At 33.8% G+C, this 19,170-nt stretch overlaps 1 long non-coding RNA gene across 2 annotated transcripts in view; it reads right to left on the reverse strand.

The window, feature by feature from the left end:
• The window catches only part of LOC101676285, a 55,949-nt gene extending 50,839 nt beyond the window's left edge, over positions 1–5,110 (reverse strand). The window contains exons 1-2 of one of the 2 annotated variants that reach the window (XR_006604458.1): positions 5,039–5,110; positions 4,428–4,455 (exon numbers count right to left, since the gene is read on the reverse strand). This is a non-coding gene — a long non-coding RNA (uncharacterized LOC101676285). Of the gene's footprint in view, positions 1–4,427; positions 4,456–4,560 lie in introns of both variants that reach the window. The other variant, XR_001176656.2, reaches the window with a different exon arrangement.
• Between the last annotated feature and the right edge of the window lie 14,060 nt (positions 5,111–19,170).

Here is a 19,170-nt window from a genome sequence, read left to right on the forward strand (position 1 = left end):
GCTAAAGTGACTACTTAAAGAAATCTTTACCAAGGAGAATAAAATTAGAGGCATCACACTTCCTAATTTTAAACTATATTTAAAGATATAGTATTCAAAACAGGATAAGTCTGGCATAAAACAGGACTCTTAGACCAAGGGAACAGAAAAAATAGTCCAGACATGAACTAATGAAAGCACAGTTAACTGATTTTTTAAAACAGTGCCAAGAATATACAATGAGGAAAGAATAGTCTCCTCAGTAAGTGGTACTCAGGAAACTGACTATCCACATGTAAAATAGGAAATTGAACTCTTGCACTATCTAAAAAAATAATCTAAAAATGGATTAATTAAGACCTGAAGCCATATAACTTTTAGAAGAACGCATAGGCAGAAACGCTTCTTGGACATTAGTCTTGACAATGTTTGTTGGGGGCTTTGTCACCAAAAACATACGTAGTAAAAGCAAAAACAAGAGTCAGACTACATGAAACAAACAAAAATATATGCAGCAAAAGAAACAGTCAACATAATAGAAAAGACGCCTACAGAATGGGAGAAAATATTTGCAACGCATGTATCTGATAAGGGGTTAATATCCAAAATACATAAAGAAATCATAGAACTCAATAGCAAAAATCCCCAAAAACCTGATTAAAAATGGGCAAAAGACCTGACTAGTCATTTTTTGGGTGTATTTTTTCCTTCAGTCACTTATCATCAAGGAAATACAAATCAAAACTATGATCAGATATCACCTTGTACCTGTTAAAGATAGCTATTATCAAAAAGTCCAGTGATGGAGTACCTGGGTGGTTCAGTTGTTAAGCGTCTGCCTTCAGCTCAGGTCATGATCCCAGGGTCCTGTGATCGACCCCCACATCAGTCTCCCTGCTCAGCAGGAACTCTGCTTCTCCTTCTCCCACTCCCCTGCTTGTGTTACCTCTCTTGCTGTCTCTCTCTCTGTCAAATAAATAAATAAAATCTTAAGAAAAAAATGTATTGATAAAGGAGTTGAGAAAAGGGAACACTTGTGCACATTAAATGGAGATAATGGATAAAGAAAATATGATATATATATATGAATATAATAAAATATATTATAGATTACATATTATATATGTATAACATGTATAACATGTTATAATAATATAGAATTCTGTTATATTAACATACATGTTACATTATTAAATAATATGTAATATATAATATATAACATATATGTAATGAAATATTATTCAGCTAGGAGAAAAGGAAATCCTACCATTGGTGACAACATGGAGAGAACTTGAGGGCATTATGCTAAGTGAAATAAGTCGGTCAGAGAAAAACAAATACTGTATGATCTCACTTGTATGTGGAATCTTTCCTTTTTAAGATTTTATTTATTTATTTGAGAGATAGTGAAAGCAAGAGAAATCACAGAGGGAGAGGGAGAAGCAGACTCACCTCATAAGTGGAAAGTCTAATGCAGGGATCAATCCCAGGACCCTGAAATTATGACCTGAGCCAAAGGTAGACACTTAACTGACTGAGTTCCACTTGTATATGGAATCTTAAAAAACACCAAACTCCTACAAAAGAGGAACTGATTAGTGGTGGCCAGAGGCTAGGGATAAAGGGTAGAGGAAGTGGGATAAGGTAGTTAAAAGGCAGAAATTTCAAGTTATAAAATAAATAAATCTTGGGTATGAAATATACAGCATGGTGACTATAGTTATTGCACACTTGAAAGTTGCTAATAGAGTAAATCTTAAAACTCTTCAGCACAAGAATAAAATTTGTCACTATGTAAATGACAGATGTTAACTAACTTACTGTGGTAGTCTTTTTGAGATATATATAGGCATATAGATATAGATATCTCTACATAGGTATATATATATAATCATTATGTTGCTAATACAATGTTATATATCAATTATATATCAATAAAACTGGAGAAATGTTGAAGAAAAAATTTTAAAGAAATGATTATTCATTGTAAAATTGTTTAAAAGAGAAAAGTATGGGAACTCACTGCAAGGATACCAAGAGTCTGGTTAAATAAATTATAGTAAACAAAAGAAATCTCTTTTTATTGAATCATAGAGACATATGACAATAAGTCTTTTCTGATAATTGTGTAGAATAATCTTCAAAGATATTATTGGGTTAAAAAAATCAGGTGCAGAACAGTACATAAGGTATGCTACCATTTATGTGAAAGAAGAGGAACAGAGGACAATGACAGAGATGCAACCATATTCCTTCCATTTGTATAAAAATTTCAGGAAGGATCATAGTCGCCAGATAAAATATCAACCACTCGGTTAAATTTTAATGTGAGATAAATAATGATTTTACTTTAGTATATGCATATCCTGTACAATAATTAGGACATGCTGATACTAAAAAAGTGTTCATTGTTTATCTGAAATTTAAACTAAATCAGGAGCCCTCTGTTTTTTCCACTGAATCTGACAATGCTAACAAGGACGCACAAGTAATTTACAACAATGTTTGGGTATGGATGTAGAAAGGCTGGGGTACTCATGGACAAACATGAAAAGGAGGACTTTTTCCTTAATATACATTATACTTCTTGATTTTTAAGCCATGTAACTGTGTTACCTCTTGAAATAACATAAGGAAATAAAACAAATATAATTACAGCTAAATATTCATATAAGTGAACTATTACAAACCATGTGTCATTAGATGATACTTATTTTACATTCTATTTAAAGAATGACCTGTTTAAAGGATTATCATACATCCATACCTTATACTTTGAAAATATAAATATCCACATTTGGTTGAAAGTTGAAACATTCTGTGATTTTTACAAGTATCCTAACTCCCCCTAGGCTTCTTATTGTCCCCATTTCAGCAGTGGAAAGGAAAAAAAAAATCAAGCATCTGAGGTTTGGGATGGAGGATAAAAGTGTCATAAAGTATTATTCTTGAGAAGGCATGCTCAGCCAGGTTTTTGAAATCTTCCCAAATCTTCCCAGCCTTTTGACAGCTTCTCAGATAACTCAAATGGCCAGTCAGACATGTTGTTGTAGCAAGCACCAGGTGTGAAAAAAATCAAAGGAAGTGTATGACACAGACTTGTTAGTGTAGCAGGCTGCACATCGACACCTGGTGGACTCATATACATGTGCATACACAAAAATGCATGTGCACGGGAACCAATCTGTAAAAGTAACGCAAGATTCTCTTGATCATTAGAGACTTGTGGTCTTATCCTAATACAGTAAATGTCAAACTTAATTGGTGGGGAAAGTGAAAAAAATTAATAATTCTTATTAGTTTTAGTCTCTCTTCTTAAAAGTAATGTTATAAAGTTAACACAATGAATTAACTTTTTGACATGAATATCTTTAAATTTAATTTTTCTTTTTTTCTTAGATAGGATGTGTGACAAAATTACAATCAGAGGCTTCTTACAACTGATAAAAATATAACTTTAATATCTATTTTTTCTCTTAAGCAGGATTTAAGAAATATTTATAAGTAAACGACTTGTTCTAGGGCTGCAGATAATATGAGTTAGAAGAGATATTTTGAGCTGAAAATTTCTGAAGCTATCATTGTGTGGCAAAATTGCATGGCAGCCAAGGTTGGGTTTTTCATCATTTGGCATTTTGAAAGTAGAGTTTATGAAAATGTCATAGCCATAGTCCTAATCAGCTGAGATTCCCACCCTCTAACCTTGTGCCAGCTGGCTCATGCAGCCTCAGACTTTTTTGGCAAATGGTCAAATACAACACATATTTTAAGCAGCTGGATTAATCAGAGATAGAAATCTGTTATTGCTAATTGGAAAACACACACGCTTTTATTCCTAATCCATAGAATTACTTCTGGAAGAAAAGTGTAACTTTGAAATTTTAATTCGAAGATGTTATTAAAAGTAAAAGCTCATAAATTTACAATTGCTTTCTATATATATTTTTTTTTCTTTTTCATTTTTAGTTATAATTTAATTTCAAAAGCAGGAAAAAAAGTGGCAACAGTACTTTCTGTATTAATTGTTTGTTCTTTAAAATAAAAATCAAAAGAACAACACAATACAGAATACAAAATAGAAATTTCTGATAAATAAGATACTAGAATAATTTATTAGATATTAGAAATATTTATTTCTGATAAATAAGATACTAGAATTCTTAGTTGAGCATTCAGGGTTGTTGTTTTTGTTTTTTTGTTGTTGTTGTTTTGTTTTGTTTTGTTTTTTGTTGTTTTTTTTTCCTTTCTGTCTGAGATTATAATCAAAACAGTATTGGTCTTTCTTAAAACTTCACAGTCTCCATCATGATGATGTTTGCAATGTTTTAAATGAGAACCATATGTTCTTCCCTAACCTATTTAACAGTGGTAGCCAGATGTTTGAACAAATTATGAAGGACAGCTCTACTAGCTTATCCTAACAGTTAAGCATAATGCTGACCACTTACCAGTTCTCACGATCTGTCCTCGCCTCAGCTAGCAGAAAGAAAAAAGTATGCTTTTAGTAGCATACATGACTGGGACTTATTATTTTGATCAATGTTAAAAGGTGACAAATCTTTGAGAAGTAAACAAAAATACCTTTTAAAAATATAGATTAAATGGAATATGAAAACTAGTATCTTGATTGCAAAAATGCTGAAGTCAGTGAAATTCACAATAGTTTTGTTATCAATTACAACTGTAATTTCTCAGTAGAAATTCTTTAGATTCTACAAGTTCAATAATATATTCCTTAATGTTAAAGGCTTTTGCTGCTGAAGCCATGCAAAGCAGGTAAAACAGATTAGACATTGTCTCTTGAAGAAAATGTCTAAGGTAACCAACTCAGCAGGTAATGCATCACTACCATTTCTTTCTATATATTAAGGTGGAGTTTACTTCCAATTGTAACTAATTATAATAATTTACTTAAACTATTACTGCTTGGGAAAAATGCACATATTTAAGGTATATTTTTAAAATAAACGAAGATAAATACTTTTATACATGTGCTTATAAACAGCTCAGGACAAGAAAACTAAATCTCTGGCTATTATTAAAAAGGATGATACATCACTACAATGCTGGTTATATATCGAGGGCGGATGCTCCAGGGGCCCGGAGATCCATCAACCGCAGAGCTTTGCAAAATGGCGCCTGGCGATTTGCCAGAAGGTGTGTCTAGAGTGACTGATCATAAACAGGAAGTACTACCTATTGGCTGTTGAACTATTGCTATGCTGTGGGCACTTGGTAACAAGCTTAAGATTGGTGGATGCATATCGCTGTCTATGCTGATTGGCTTAGCTCCCCTATATAAGTGATGGCTATATGAAATAAAGGGCTTTTTTTGAAACCTAACCGGACGGAGGGTCATTATTATCGCTGCTGGACTGCGATAGTTATATATATATGTATGGTTGTATTTTTTTAACGTTTCATAGTCAATTCTCATAATTACATTAGTAGTTGATTACAAAAAGTCTCACTAATTTAAGAATAAGAGATCTATCTCAGCTTGAAAAAGGCCAATTACAATAAAGCTAGAGCTAAATTATATTTAATGGTCACACATTGAGCACTCTCTTTTTTAGTATTTGGAATGATTCAAGGGTGTCTTCCTCTTTTATCTCTTCTACTAACATTTCATTAGAGGTCATCTTCAGTGTAATGAGGAAAGAAAGAGGATCAAAAAAGACACAGAGGGAAAGGGATGAAGTAAGACTCTCTTCATAGTTAGAAACTATGATGGCTTCAACAGAATATCCTTAGAAATTTACAAAGAAATTACTCGAATTAAATAAGTGGATTTAGAAAGGAGAAGGGAGGCAGATACAAGGTACATCTCTAAGAACAACTGTATGTCAACATACCACCAGCACAAAAAGTTAAATGGTAATATAATTACCATTAAAATAACAATAAAATCATGAAGTATTTAAGGATAAATTTAACAAAATATATGAACCCTGACACTGAAAACACAAAATGTTTCAGAGAAAATGAAGGAACTAATGATATACAACCTAACATTAATAAATATTAAAAACATTATGCCAAATGCCTGAAACATTGCATGTAAATTTTACTCCAATTAAAAAAAAATTGGGGCGCCTGGGTGGCTCAGTGGGTTAAGCCGCTGCCTTCGGCTCAGGTCATGATCTCAGGGTCCTGGGATCGAGTCCTGCATCGGGCTTTCTGCTCAGCAGGGAGCCTGCTTCCCTCTCTCTCTCTCTCTGCCTACCTCTCCATCTACTTGTGATTTCTCTCTGTCAAATAAATACATAAAATCTTAAAAAAAAAATTATGCTAGGTGTAAGAAAACAGAAAAAAATGACTACATGCTATGTGAACTTATTTATAGGGACTTCCTGCAGAAATTCTCCATATTGACATAGAGAATTTTATTTTCCAACATTTCACATGATAGACACTACCAAAATGGCCCCCAAGATTCCTCCCAAACCCTGGTCTACATACATTGTATAATCTCCTCCTTGAGTGTGGGACTTTTGAATATATAATGAGTTATCACATGCTCATGAAAAAACACAATCACTAGAGTGTTTTGAAAATCTTCATCCTTTCTACTATTGACATCACTTCTCAGTTTATAAACAAAACATAAATCGCTTATTTCCATTATGCCAACTTATATTACTTGGAATTATGGTCTGCAAATGGATACAGAAAATAAAGATAATAATAGATGGAAATGTCAGTAGAGCGGAGAGGGGAGAAAGGAGTGAAAAATATCTTGATTGTTCAAGAAGGAAGTTCTATGTTGACTGTCAGGAAAAGGGCCTGCAAGAGTATAGGAATTAGGTGAAGACAGGAGCAATTTATTGAACAAAGACACATATCTCTGAAGTAAGTCTATGTAGTGGAAGATAGGAATTACCCAGCACATGCCTGCTTACTTCAGCAGTTATACTTCGATAACTTATGATTACCTTAGCTGGGGATAATTTTACCTTGTTCTGATAAATTCCTGATAACTCTACTTGTGTCCATTGTTTTAATAAGTCCCTCTTACCTCACCCCTTGATAACCCATGGATTTTTAATAAGATCACAGACTATGACAAAATAGAATAGTTAAAAAAGCTATTTATCCTCACTTGATAGTTTCCTTTCTTTGTCATTTCTGGGCATATTTCTAATGACTAAGTTTTCTCCTCATTATCAGTCACATTTTCACACTTTTTTTGCATGCTTGGTAGTTTTTGTTTGGATGGCAGATACTGTGAATATTATTGTCCACTGGAGTTTGTTGTATTCCTATAAATAGTGTTATTTCTTTTTCCTGGCTTGTAATGAAATTACTTGAAATCAGATTGTTTTCAGACTTAACTTTTAAGCTTTGGTCGTCAGGACTAGAGAAGCCTTTAATGTACAACTAATGTAACAACACTGCTAAGGCAAGTCTAGTCATAGTAGCGTTAGTACTCAGGTGGAAACACAAACAATTCTCGGTTTTGTGTGAATCCTGGCAGTTTTTCTATCTTCTCTTTTCTAGTTGCTTTTTTTTCCCCCTAGCCTTGGGTCATTTTGACTCATGCATACACAGATTGGTACTCACCCTAAACTCCAAGGCTACCTCTCTCTGGCTCTCTCTGTGCAGCTTCCTCCATTATGTGTCTTGCCCTATAAATTTTATGTGGCTTAGTCTCCCTGAATTTCCATTTCTGTTTCCTCAATTCACAGAGAATGGCAGGCTCTATTTGGGTTCTTCTTGAAACTACCTCTAGGCATTTAACTAATACAACCATAGGTTTTCTTTGTTTTCCTTTTACCCACATTTATATTTGTGTAAGTTTGAGTATTTGTGTGGGGAGCAAGGGGAGTAGGGTTCTTAAATCCAACTCTCTTACTTCATCTTTACTGGAATTTACTCGATTTCTTTTAAAGTAATAAAACCGTAATTCTAGGACCACAGAATTCTATAATCAGCCACTTTAATAATTCAGAACAATTTTCAACCCATCTACAAATTCATAAATTTTCATCTGTGTTTTTGAAAAGTAGCATTATATTGTGTTAATAATACTTCCCCCCAACACAGTTAATTATATTGGTTTGACACAATATTCATTTGGAACCAAGAAATAGGTTAAAGTTAAAAGTATGTATTATGAATTTCCCATAGGCCTTTATAACCATATACACATTATACATACAAATGTAATAGAGAACTATGATTACAAACAAAAACACAGAAAAGTAAAGGAAGGAGGGGAAAAGGACATTAGAAAAATGAATTGGGTCAATAAGTAACTGAATCACAAGATGAAGTATAGCACATATGCTTTATGATCAAATAAAGTTTGATCCTTTTTTTCCACATCCTATATGTTTTCACTTCTAATTCGTTGGTGACCAGACCACCCTCTAGTGGGATAAAGAAGCATGTTGACTGGCCAAATCATAAAAGAAAGCAACAAAGTGTTCTGCAGTATTTTCCTCTCAACTTCCTTTATTTAAGAGACTTTACTTCAAATGTATTAGTATAATTTGGAATGTTTAAAGTTTCACATATTTTAGAAGGCTCATGAATAGAGAGGACAAGGATTCATAACCTTTTTTAAAAAATGTTGAGGCCAAGGATTGAAATAGATTTGACCTACTTGGTCAGCTGTATTAATAACTAAGTGATGTGATAAGCATCCACAAATCTGATGTTAGGAGTAACATTCATTATATCAGGAATAGAATTGTACACAGTTCCTCAGAGAAGGCTACTGAGACTATTTCAAGATTTTTAATGACAATTGTTGCAGTATATCCATATTTCCCATTTGGGAATAAATTTTCCAGGCCTTTTTAGTATGTAATCTTGATAGTAAGACTACTTAAGATTAAGGTTACTAAAATTATTATAAATATATAAAAAACATCTTCCTAATTTATTATATATATTTTAAAATTTGAAAGAACAAAACCAAACAGCATAGATATCTTTAACTCTGATGATAAAATTGCCAAGAATTTTTAGAAAAAAAATGTTTCCTTTGTATGAAAAAACATCTATATTCTTTACTGTATCATTTTCCAGTAAGTACTAGAAAACCTCTGACTTTGGGGGTCTCTGAGAAATTCCTAAATACCTCTTTGGTTTTGTGGTGTAAATTTATTTAAAGGTTCTGTTAACTTTATTGTGCTAAGAAACACTTTGTCCCCATTTATTCATTGTGGATTTTTGTCTTAGTGGCTAAGATAGATGTGAAGTTCAACCCAATAACCTAACTTCTAATTTTATCTCATCACCTCAAAAACATATTTTTACACCTATTACCTAAAGGAGTAATTAGAGGGAGTAGTAGTAGTGTGGTTTAGTGGTTGAAGACTTAGTCTGAAAACTAAAGAAACTTTACTCCCACTCCTTGAGCTGAAGCTATGTCACTGGTTAACCCTATAAGTTCTATAAAAGTAGGGTTTTCAAAAGGAAAACCAACACTTCTCCAGAGGTGATGAGGCAAGTATTTTCCAGAATAGAGTCATATTGTAATTGTCCTGAATGAGAGTAATTTATTTTGAGGTTTTACAATCAACGGTGGATTTTGAGGGCAGCTATTAAAAGATCATGACCTGGAATGAGCAAAAGACACATTCTTCTCTTGGTCCAGGTTTATGATTGTATGCCAGAGAGGCACAAGAGAGTCCAGAGGACTTGCTTCATTATAGAAAACAAGCCAGGTAGTAAAGAAGGTTGAAAGTATATTTCTTTACTTTACTTTTGATCAAATCCATAATGCTTTCCAGAAAGTAGTACCCTATAATAGCTGCCACTGAATCTAAAATTTCCAAAGGTTTCAGAGAGAAAAGACAGAATAATATATCTTTCCAACTTTGTCCACTATACACTCTTAAACCTACTAAAAAGAATTACAAAAAATTAAAGATAATTCATCCACACCAAAGTTAAGATAAAATCCAGGTTTATATCTGAAACTCCAGAAGTCAATTAATTATTATATTTATAAGAACAATGTAAATCAAATGGAGAGAAAACATTATGAACCTTTCAAATATCACAGCAAATTAAATTAAATGTAAAATCTGTTGACAGATTGTACTTTATCCCTGAAGAATTTTTAGATTACACAATTTCCACTCATGGAAATTTTCAAAATATCAACTCTGACATAGAGTATTACAGAATGATATAAATGAGGCACAGTATATGTAAAGGACAATAACAGGGAAAAATAAAATTTAAAAGCATATGACAATACATGAACAGAATTGATCCTGGAGAAAGTAAAATTAATAAAATTGAGATATGAGATAACCAGAGTATAAGAAGTCTTACAATTTGAAAACAAACAAATATAACTACAATTTCAAAATGGGTTAAGGATTTGAATAGACATTTCTCCAAAGAACATATATAAATGATCACAAGCACATAAAAAGATGTTCAACATCATTAGTCATCAAGGAAATGCAATCAAATACACATTCTGGCAGTTTAATCATGAGTCACCATATAACTCAGCAATTTCATTCTTTGATGCACATCCAAGACCGGTGAAAAGCACATGTCCACACAAAACCTTTACACAAATGTTCATAGCAGCATAAGTCATAATAGTCAAAAGAAGAAAACAACCCAAATGTCCAACAATGGATGAAGGGATAAACAAAGTGTGGCATGTGAATATTAGGAATGTTATCAGCCTTAAAAGCTAAGGAAATTCAGGCACCTGCTACAACATGGCTGAACATGTATGACATTATGCTAAGTGAAACAAACAAGATACAAAAGAACAATTACTATGTAATTCCTAATAAGGTCACATCCTGAAGTCCTGGGTGAACATCAGCTTTTGAGGGATACTATTGAAAACCCCATCATTTTTGTACTAAGCAATAATTCTAAGAATATTTACTTCTAATACCTAATTTATTTTTCACAAAACCTGTGAGGTCATCCAACCTTTCAGATAGGAAAACAGGCATGGAAAATACGTACAGCTAATTGACTGAGTCAGTATTTGGCCCATGGTTATATTTAAAAGTATTTGGCCTTGCATTAGACACAGCCAAACTGGTTTGGTTTGCCATGTTTTTGTATCTTTACTCACTTTCATCTAACTCAGGAATTTTTCTGCTTTTCCATTTATTGATTTCTCTCTGAATTTTTAGTAACTGATGCTCATTATGTATTATTATTAATGTCGAATAGTAGTAATAGTGAATGTCTAACAATTTGAGTTAGTAATAAAGAATGTCTAATAACAGGATTTATATTTAGGATTTCTAAATTATGTTTTTAATTTCAAAAACAATACATGTTAATTTCCACAAACTAGAGAAATAAAACAATGGAAAACTAGGGAAAATTATATTCTTTATTTTATTTACCCAGTGATAATCAACCTTAAGAACTTAGGATATGCCTTCCTATTCTATACATAATTTGTTTTGCTATGGAAACATGTTTTACATACTTTTAAAGTAGTTAGTCGTAAAATAGAGACTTAATCTGCTTATTCATTTCTTCATTTGTTCACATATTCAATAATTGTTTCCTAGGTACCTATAATGTGTTGGGTGTCATGCTAGACATGGGGGACAATGATAATGAAATGTGAAGAGTCCCTGCCCTCACACAATGTATAGTCTGGGGAGAGAGACATATCTTTATAAAATAATCATACACATGAATGAAAAAATGAACTATAATAGGAAAATACAGGCAAAAAAGTGAGGGGGAAATTCAAATGAAGAATACATCATGTACAAAGGGCGTATAGGTACTGAGAGTGCTCAGGGGATTCCAGGATGTTAAAGGATCAGCTACCCTGAGAGTGAGTGTGGAAAGGAGGCAGTTTGGGATTTATGAGAGTAGTCTGGGGATAAATCATGCAATATGTTATATGCAATTATAAATATTTTGGATTTTATCAGACATACAATTGGAATCCATTCAAGGGTTCTGAGCAGGGATGTGACATCACCCATTTTTTTCCAACTACAGTTCTATTGCTAGATATTTAGCTTACCTTTGTATAATAACTTACCTTTGTATATTTAAGTGGTTCTAATAAGTTGTTCTAATAAATATCATATTATTAAAATTAAGTTTGCTCCTACTGATTTTCTATCACTGAAACTTTAGTTTGTCCCAACTAATTATTCATTTATGACATTTAAAGTATTTTCCACTAACTCACTATTGCTGGTCAATTATTTTGTTCCAACATTTGTTTTATAAACTTACAATATTTTATAAACCCAAATAATATATTTTATATAACTGAAATAATATATTTGAAATGTTTAATTATATTAAAACATAAAAGTAAGATATTTAGAGTGATTAATAAAAATGTGTCATCTCATGAGCCATCGTTTATGCTTTAACTCTCAAAAAATTGTCACATACTTATACAATAATGAGAAAACTCCATGATGTACCGATCAATAAGAATTAATACCTGACAGCTGATGATACTCCTTTTTGGGTAAATGGTTATTTAAAAGAAAACTTCCTGTTAACCAGTTTCTTTTCATAAATTGTTTTATCATTTTGCAATCAAATCAGTTGGAACGATCATTTGGGATAATTGTTCATCCCTGCCTTTGAACCATTCCCTCTTCAAGTCTTCAGATGTGGATTTGCCTGTCAAACTGGGCTCAGTTTTGTCTGATTCTGGAACTGATCACAAAAAAGGGATGACGAAGAAGGAGAGCGAGTAGCTGTGGCTGATTATCTGTAGGAACTTCTCAAGAAATTTTGAATCTACCAGTCCTATGAAACAAGGTTCAGTATGGTTCTATAAAGCAACATTTGATTCACTCTACGGTGGAGAAACATGGCTACTTGATGACTTTTATCGCTCTGTCAGTAATTCTGAAATCTAAATGCAACTTTAGTTTCAAACCTTTCTGTCTCTAAATACTTTTTACTAGTTATATTGAGGGTGAATAGATTTGGTTTCTCTTTGGCCCTTGATTCCAACACAGGTTGTGAGAGGAATAAATTAACAAACAAAAAAAAAATGGACAAAGATGAGAATGGTGATGATAAAGCAGGGAAAGAACATCAAGAGGGTTGGACAGGATTGTAATTTTAATTAGACAACCCACACTGAGAAGGTGTCATGCAAATCAAGAATTGAAGAAAGAGCATCTTAGTCAGGGAAAAATAAATGTGGAAGTTTTGAAGCAGGTGCGTGCTTGAAAAATTGAAAAGAGGCAAAAACCATCCTGGCTGAAGCCAAGTGAGCAAGGAAGACATTAAAAAAAGCAAAGTTCCAAAGGGAAGAGATAGTGTGTGAAGACAAGGAAGGATCTCTTCTACATGATAAAGATAATTTAGGAAGATAAAGTGAAGGAAACAAAGAAAGTTGGGTATGTAAGACCCTTGTAAGATTGGTAAGGATGTCTTGAAAGTTACAGAGAATAAAGGAAAAGTGTTTTGGTATTATGATTGTGGTTTATTTTATAGTTAGTAACTGTTTTAGAAAGAAAGACCGAACTTGTTTTTCAAAATTGCTGAGTAAGCATGCACCAAAACCTTCTCCTGCTGCAAAATCCCTAGATAACACAGAATACAATTTTAAAATTGGCAATCACTGTAACACAACGGAAAAGCCAGAGGCTGTGAAGAATCTCTGTTGTAAAATAAACAGAATCAGCCTGAAAAATATAATGACATCTGAAACCGTGCATAAGACAGTTGTAGCAAGATCAAGTACCGAAGTAAGACCGAGAGTGTTTCCCTACCCAGAGGGGAGAGGTACCAGAGGAGGAAGGGAATCCAGCAGAAATTTGCAGAGGATTTCCTGGAAGTACTACATCAGAGGTCATCACTGTTCAAACTCTACACATCTCTTCTCCTCACAGCTTTGTCTAGACTACCATAATTGAGGTGCCCCTTTACCTGGGACATAGCAGGTCAGAAAGAAACATGACAGTGATAATCTCTGGGAGGAGCTTGGAGAACATACACAGAAGGTTAGTCATTGCAGTATCCTGTTGGGTGGCTCATCAAAAACTTCTGCCTCTCTCACCTATGAAAACACTGAATATAAGCTATAGAGTTATATCACCATACTCCACCTCCCATGCTTGCAGGCTGTCATATACACATACTGCAGGTAAATGCAACAGGTGCATCTCAGCTTCAAAACTCACCATGAAAATGAGACAAACTCAACTAACTGAACAGCTTACACCTGAAGAAACAAAATTTATAGAATGGTGAAACAGAGCTTTAAAATAATGCATTTCTTTTTCTTTTTTTTAAGATTTATTTTTTTGAAAGACAGAGAGAAAGAGAGAGAAAGGTAGAGTACTCACATGCATGCATGGGGCAGGGGCAGAGGGAGAAAAATCTTCAAGCAGACTCCCTGCTGAGCACAGAACCGGGCTTGATCCTACCATCCGTGAGATCATGGCCTGAAGCGAAATCAAGTCCCACTCTTAGCCAATTAAGCCACCCAGGTGCCCCTAAAATAATGCATTTCTAAAAGTCAGAAGGTGATGTTGATAAAAATGGACATCAAAGAAAAGATATACACTGTTGGTGCAGCTACTCTGGAAAACAGTTAAAAATAGAACTATCTAACCACTCAGCAACTGTACTAGTAGGTATTTATGCAAAGTATACAAAAATACTGATTTGTAGGGACACATGCACAATGTTTATAGCAGCATTATCAACAATAGCTAAATTATGGAAAGAGCCTAAATGTCCATCAACTGATGAGTGTGTAAAGAAACTGTGGTATCCATACACAATGAAAGATTACTCAGCCATCCAAAGGTGAAATCTTGCCATTTGCAACAATGTGGATGGAGCTAGAGAATATAATGCTATATGAAATAAGTCAGTCAGACAAAGACAAATACATAAAATTTCACTCATATGTATAATTTCAGAAACAAATCACATGAACATAGGGGAAGGGGAAAAAAAAAGAGAGAGAGAGGAAGGCAAGCCATAACAGAGTCTTAACTATAGAGAACAAAATGAGTCTTGCTGGAAGGGAGATGGGTGGGGGATTGTCTAAATGGGTGAAGGGTATTAAGGAAGGTGCTTAAGGAGGGTGAAAGGTATTAAGGAGTTGAGCACTGGGTTTTATATGTAAGAGATTAATCTAGATTTTACTCCTGAAATCAATCTTATGCTATATGTTAACTAACTAGAGTTTAAATAAAAATTTGAAAAAAAAAAACAGAAAAGATATTTAGAAAGATGAAGAATTAAGTGAGAGAACTTTCCTAGAATGTTATACAAATGCATAGAGAGAGATTATAAAAGAGAAATATAGAATAAAACTAGAATATCCAACATCCAATTAAAAGCAATGTCAATAGGGGAAAATGTGATAAATAAATATTTAAAGAATCAATAAAAGAATATAATAATAAAGATGAATTTTCATATTGAAAAGGCAATTAGGTTCTAAGTTGAGCTTATAAGCAAATGAACAATCCTCTCCTACAAACACAGGAAAATCCTAAAATTACCCAACGAGAAGGAATAGATTATTTAAAAAGTAAGGAGGGACAGGTGGACATTAAGCTTCTTGGCAACACTAGCTACCAGAAGACAATGGGGTCATAGCTTCCAATTTCTGAGGGAAAGTAACTTTAAGCATAAAATTTTAAGCTAAGTCATTTAGCCAAACTTTGTTTAAAGGGTGAGAGTGGAAGGATAACATTATATATGCATATGACAAAAACTCCATCAATTACTGACCTTTTCTAAAATATCTATTAGGGAATATATTTCGGAAAAAAGAAAGTAAGTCCTTGAGTAAGACACATACAAAAAGGAGAGATGAACAAACATTTATTATTTAGTCAAAATGTATTAGATATATTTGCCTGCCAGGAGTGAAACTGAAAACAATACAATGCATACAATTTTATACTTGTAAATCTAAATATATTTTCTATTGGCATGAAATTAACAAAACAAAATTATAATCATTTTAAAGTGAACAATTCGGTGACATTTAGGCTTTATCCCATGCATTTCGGTAGTCATGTTTTCATTTTTATTTATCTCTAAGGTTTCCTTCTAATTTCTCTTGTTCTTTCCTCTTTAACACATTGATTGTTTAAGACTATGTTGTTTTAAATATCTAAATATTTTAATTTTGTGCCCAGGATTGTTGTGAGCTGTACAGTTAACCTTAAAATGTTTTTGAAAACTACTCAATGTTTTTCCACCCTGAATGACCTCCAGGATCCCCCAGTCAGGTTGAAACAGAGAGGCACAATTATTTGTGACCATGTGGTACTCCCTCCAGAGTCTGGAATTGGGGTCCCACCCTGGAAATGTGGACTGCCATCTTCAAAAGTGCTGTGAGCCAGGAGGGAGTGGGACAAAAGGAATTAAAAATACCACAAAGCTTCCCTACTATTTTCAAGTTGCCTTTTCCTTGATTCGGGATTCAGTTGGATACTGTAAACTTTGACCATTTTTCAGAGTTCTAACAAAGTTAGTTCTGTTTCTGCTTGATTTCTTGATATTTCTGCGGAGGCAGAGGCACTCAGAGCTGCCTCCTGGGCCATTTTTGCTGACCTCACCCTTCTACACCCACATATTTTTACCCTGTGGGGAAATGGCACACTTTCCTAGGAAAATATGAACGATAATCATCTTAAGAAGAGGGAGAAAACTGAACTAGAACAAGAAATAAGGAAGACATTGAAGTACTAATCAAGATCTGAACCACAGAGTGGAACAAGGCCCTGGAAGCTTTATAGTGGATTTCAATGAAGCTTCTAAGAAATAAATAACCTGAGCACCTATGAAATCAGGTTATTCATTTCACATGGCTGATCTTTGCTAAAGTCCTTAAACAACTATGAACTATAGCAAGAAAGTTTATCAGAAATATGAGGATGGTTCAATATTAGGTAGTTTGTCAATGCTAATGCTATCATTTATATTAACAGAGGATGAAAAGAAAATAAGTCATTCATACAGATGCCTAAATAACAGTTGATAAAATCCACCACCTATTTCCTTCCAAAACAAATGGAAATTCTTATTTAGTATATCATAAAAACAGGAAAAAATGTATATTTGATCCAGAAGAAATAAAGTGTAATCTCCAGGTATCAGAAACGAAGAGGGGACTTGTAACTGAAGAATAAACCAAGTTAGAGATTCAGTGGTCCCAAGGGAGGTTTTGAACAGGAATATAATTTTTTTATCTGTGCTTATATAATTGGACTGATTTCCCCAAGAAAATTTCAGCCTAGGGAAAGAGAGAGACATGCACCTAAGACTAATAATCTAAGACGTTAGCCTGTAGGTGTGCCTGGGTGGCTTAGTCATTAAGCATCTGTCTTTGGCTGAGGTCATGATCCGGGATCCTCGGCTTGAGCCCACATGGGGTTCCCTGCTCTGTGGGAAGCCTGTTTCTCCCTTTCCCACTCCCCCTGCTTGTGTTCCCTCTCTCACTGTGTCTCTCTCTGTCAATAAATAAACAAATAAATAAATAAATAAATAAAATCTTAAAATAAAAATACCTTAGCTTCTGAAGTATAGATAGCCGCAATTGGAGGTTGAAATGGCAAATCCTCAGCTTTCGGAGTTCAGGCAATATTCTTTTTACCTGAGTTTAAAGCACAAGCCATGGGTGGAACAAGAGTGAGCTGAGGAGGGTGACCCATATAAAATATTTAAAGTCAAATTTTAAAAAGTAAACACCGCTGGCAAACAAAGAAATCAATTTGATTCACAGTTGAATAAATGCCTGGCTGGCTTTGGTTTCTGGAAGACCTATCTGCAATGATGTGGGGTAACTCACATAATTCCTTGATAGGTTTTTGTCAGTGCTGCTCAGCATTTTTGTCCACAGCCAAATGAGAACTCCTTTCACTCTGCTCCATGTCAGCAAATTGTTCATGTCAATCATCAAATTAAAATAAATGTTCTCAGCCTTCCCTCACAAACACAGATTTGTAATCAAACCACATTACAATGGAATTTAAAGAATATCCATCTTCCCTGTTTAAAATATTGCTGGAGACCCTTCCCACATTTTTTAATACATACCCTGATTTCCCTGATGTCACAAGTAGGTTGTTAAAAATTTTTTAGTATTTATTTAATCCCAATATATGCCAGGTCTGTGCTAAAGGATAAAATGGAAAAAGGGAGAAGTAAAAATAGCCATTGACTAATTTATTTTGAACTTATGATAAGAAATAAAAAGGTAAATAGAGTTCATTAAAATAGCAAAAAAGCAGTATACATGGATTATGAGTATATTTGAAGTCAGGGACAACTTTAGATGAGTGGGTTGTCATGGGAGACCCCACTGAGACACAGAGCCAATGTTCAAGGTTGATTAACGCCTTGCTTTCACTTTAGGTCAAAATGGTGTTTAAATTTGCCTGATTGAACATGTAATGTTGTTTTAAATGTACCTAATTATAATGTGCAAACTTAACACAATTCCATTTATTATTATAAGAATGTTTTTGAACCAATTATCATTATTAAAATAAATATTCTAAACTTGATAATAATTTTTAAAAGACTGCCCAGAAAAGCTTTCTCTACCCTATATTATGATGACTTATAAAACTATAGTCATTAAAGCTGTGTGATACTGAAAGAAATAAGTCAATGGAGCAGAAATTTATGTATGCTATCCAAATAATTGAAAGCTTATGTAGATGCAAAAGGTATAAATGGTTATCCCTCTGTGCTGTAATCATAGCTATAATCATCTCCCACTTTTTTCTCTGTTTGCCGATACATAATTTATAGATCACAGCAAGGGGCTTCCTTGAATAAGGCTTTCAGTTGGGTTTAGCCAGTGAGAAGTATATAGCCAGAGATTAAGGGCATGAGGACAGTGAGTGTGGAGTATTCCTTTAGCTCCCTTGCTGCTGTCTCTCTTTCTCTCTCACTTCTGCTCTCTCTATCTCTCTCTAATAAATAAATAAATCTAATTTAAAAAAAAAAGACACGGAGGCCAGCAGCGATGACTTATTTTGGCAATAAGGATAATTTGGGGCAATAATGGTAATTATGATCGTAGGGCCAAGAGTTGATTCTGTTGACTATAGAGATTATACTCAGGGAGAAGTAACATTGAATGCCTTGAATAAGGCATATAGCTTATGTGTGGGGGTGGGGGGAATAGGAATCAGACTCTGTGATCTTTTTGAAGGACTCCTTGCCAGTGGAGTGGTAGGATTGCAGAGTTGTGTTCCTCAGTCCCAC

The sequence above is a fragment of the Mustela putorius genome, unplaced genomic scaffold, assembly GCF_011764305.1.
Source record: "Mustela putorius furo isolate JIRA1106 unplaced genomic scaffold, ASM1176430v1.1 tig00004035_pilon_pilon_pilon, whole genome shotgun sequence".
In the NCBI taxonomy this organism is placed as follows: Eukaryota; Metazoa; Chordata; class Mammalia; order Carnivora; family Mustelidae; genus Mustela; species Mustela putorius.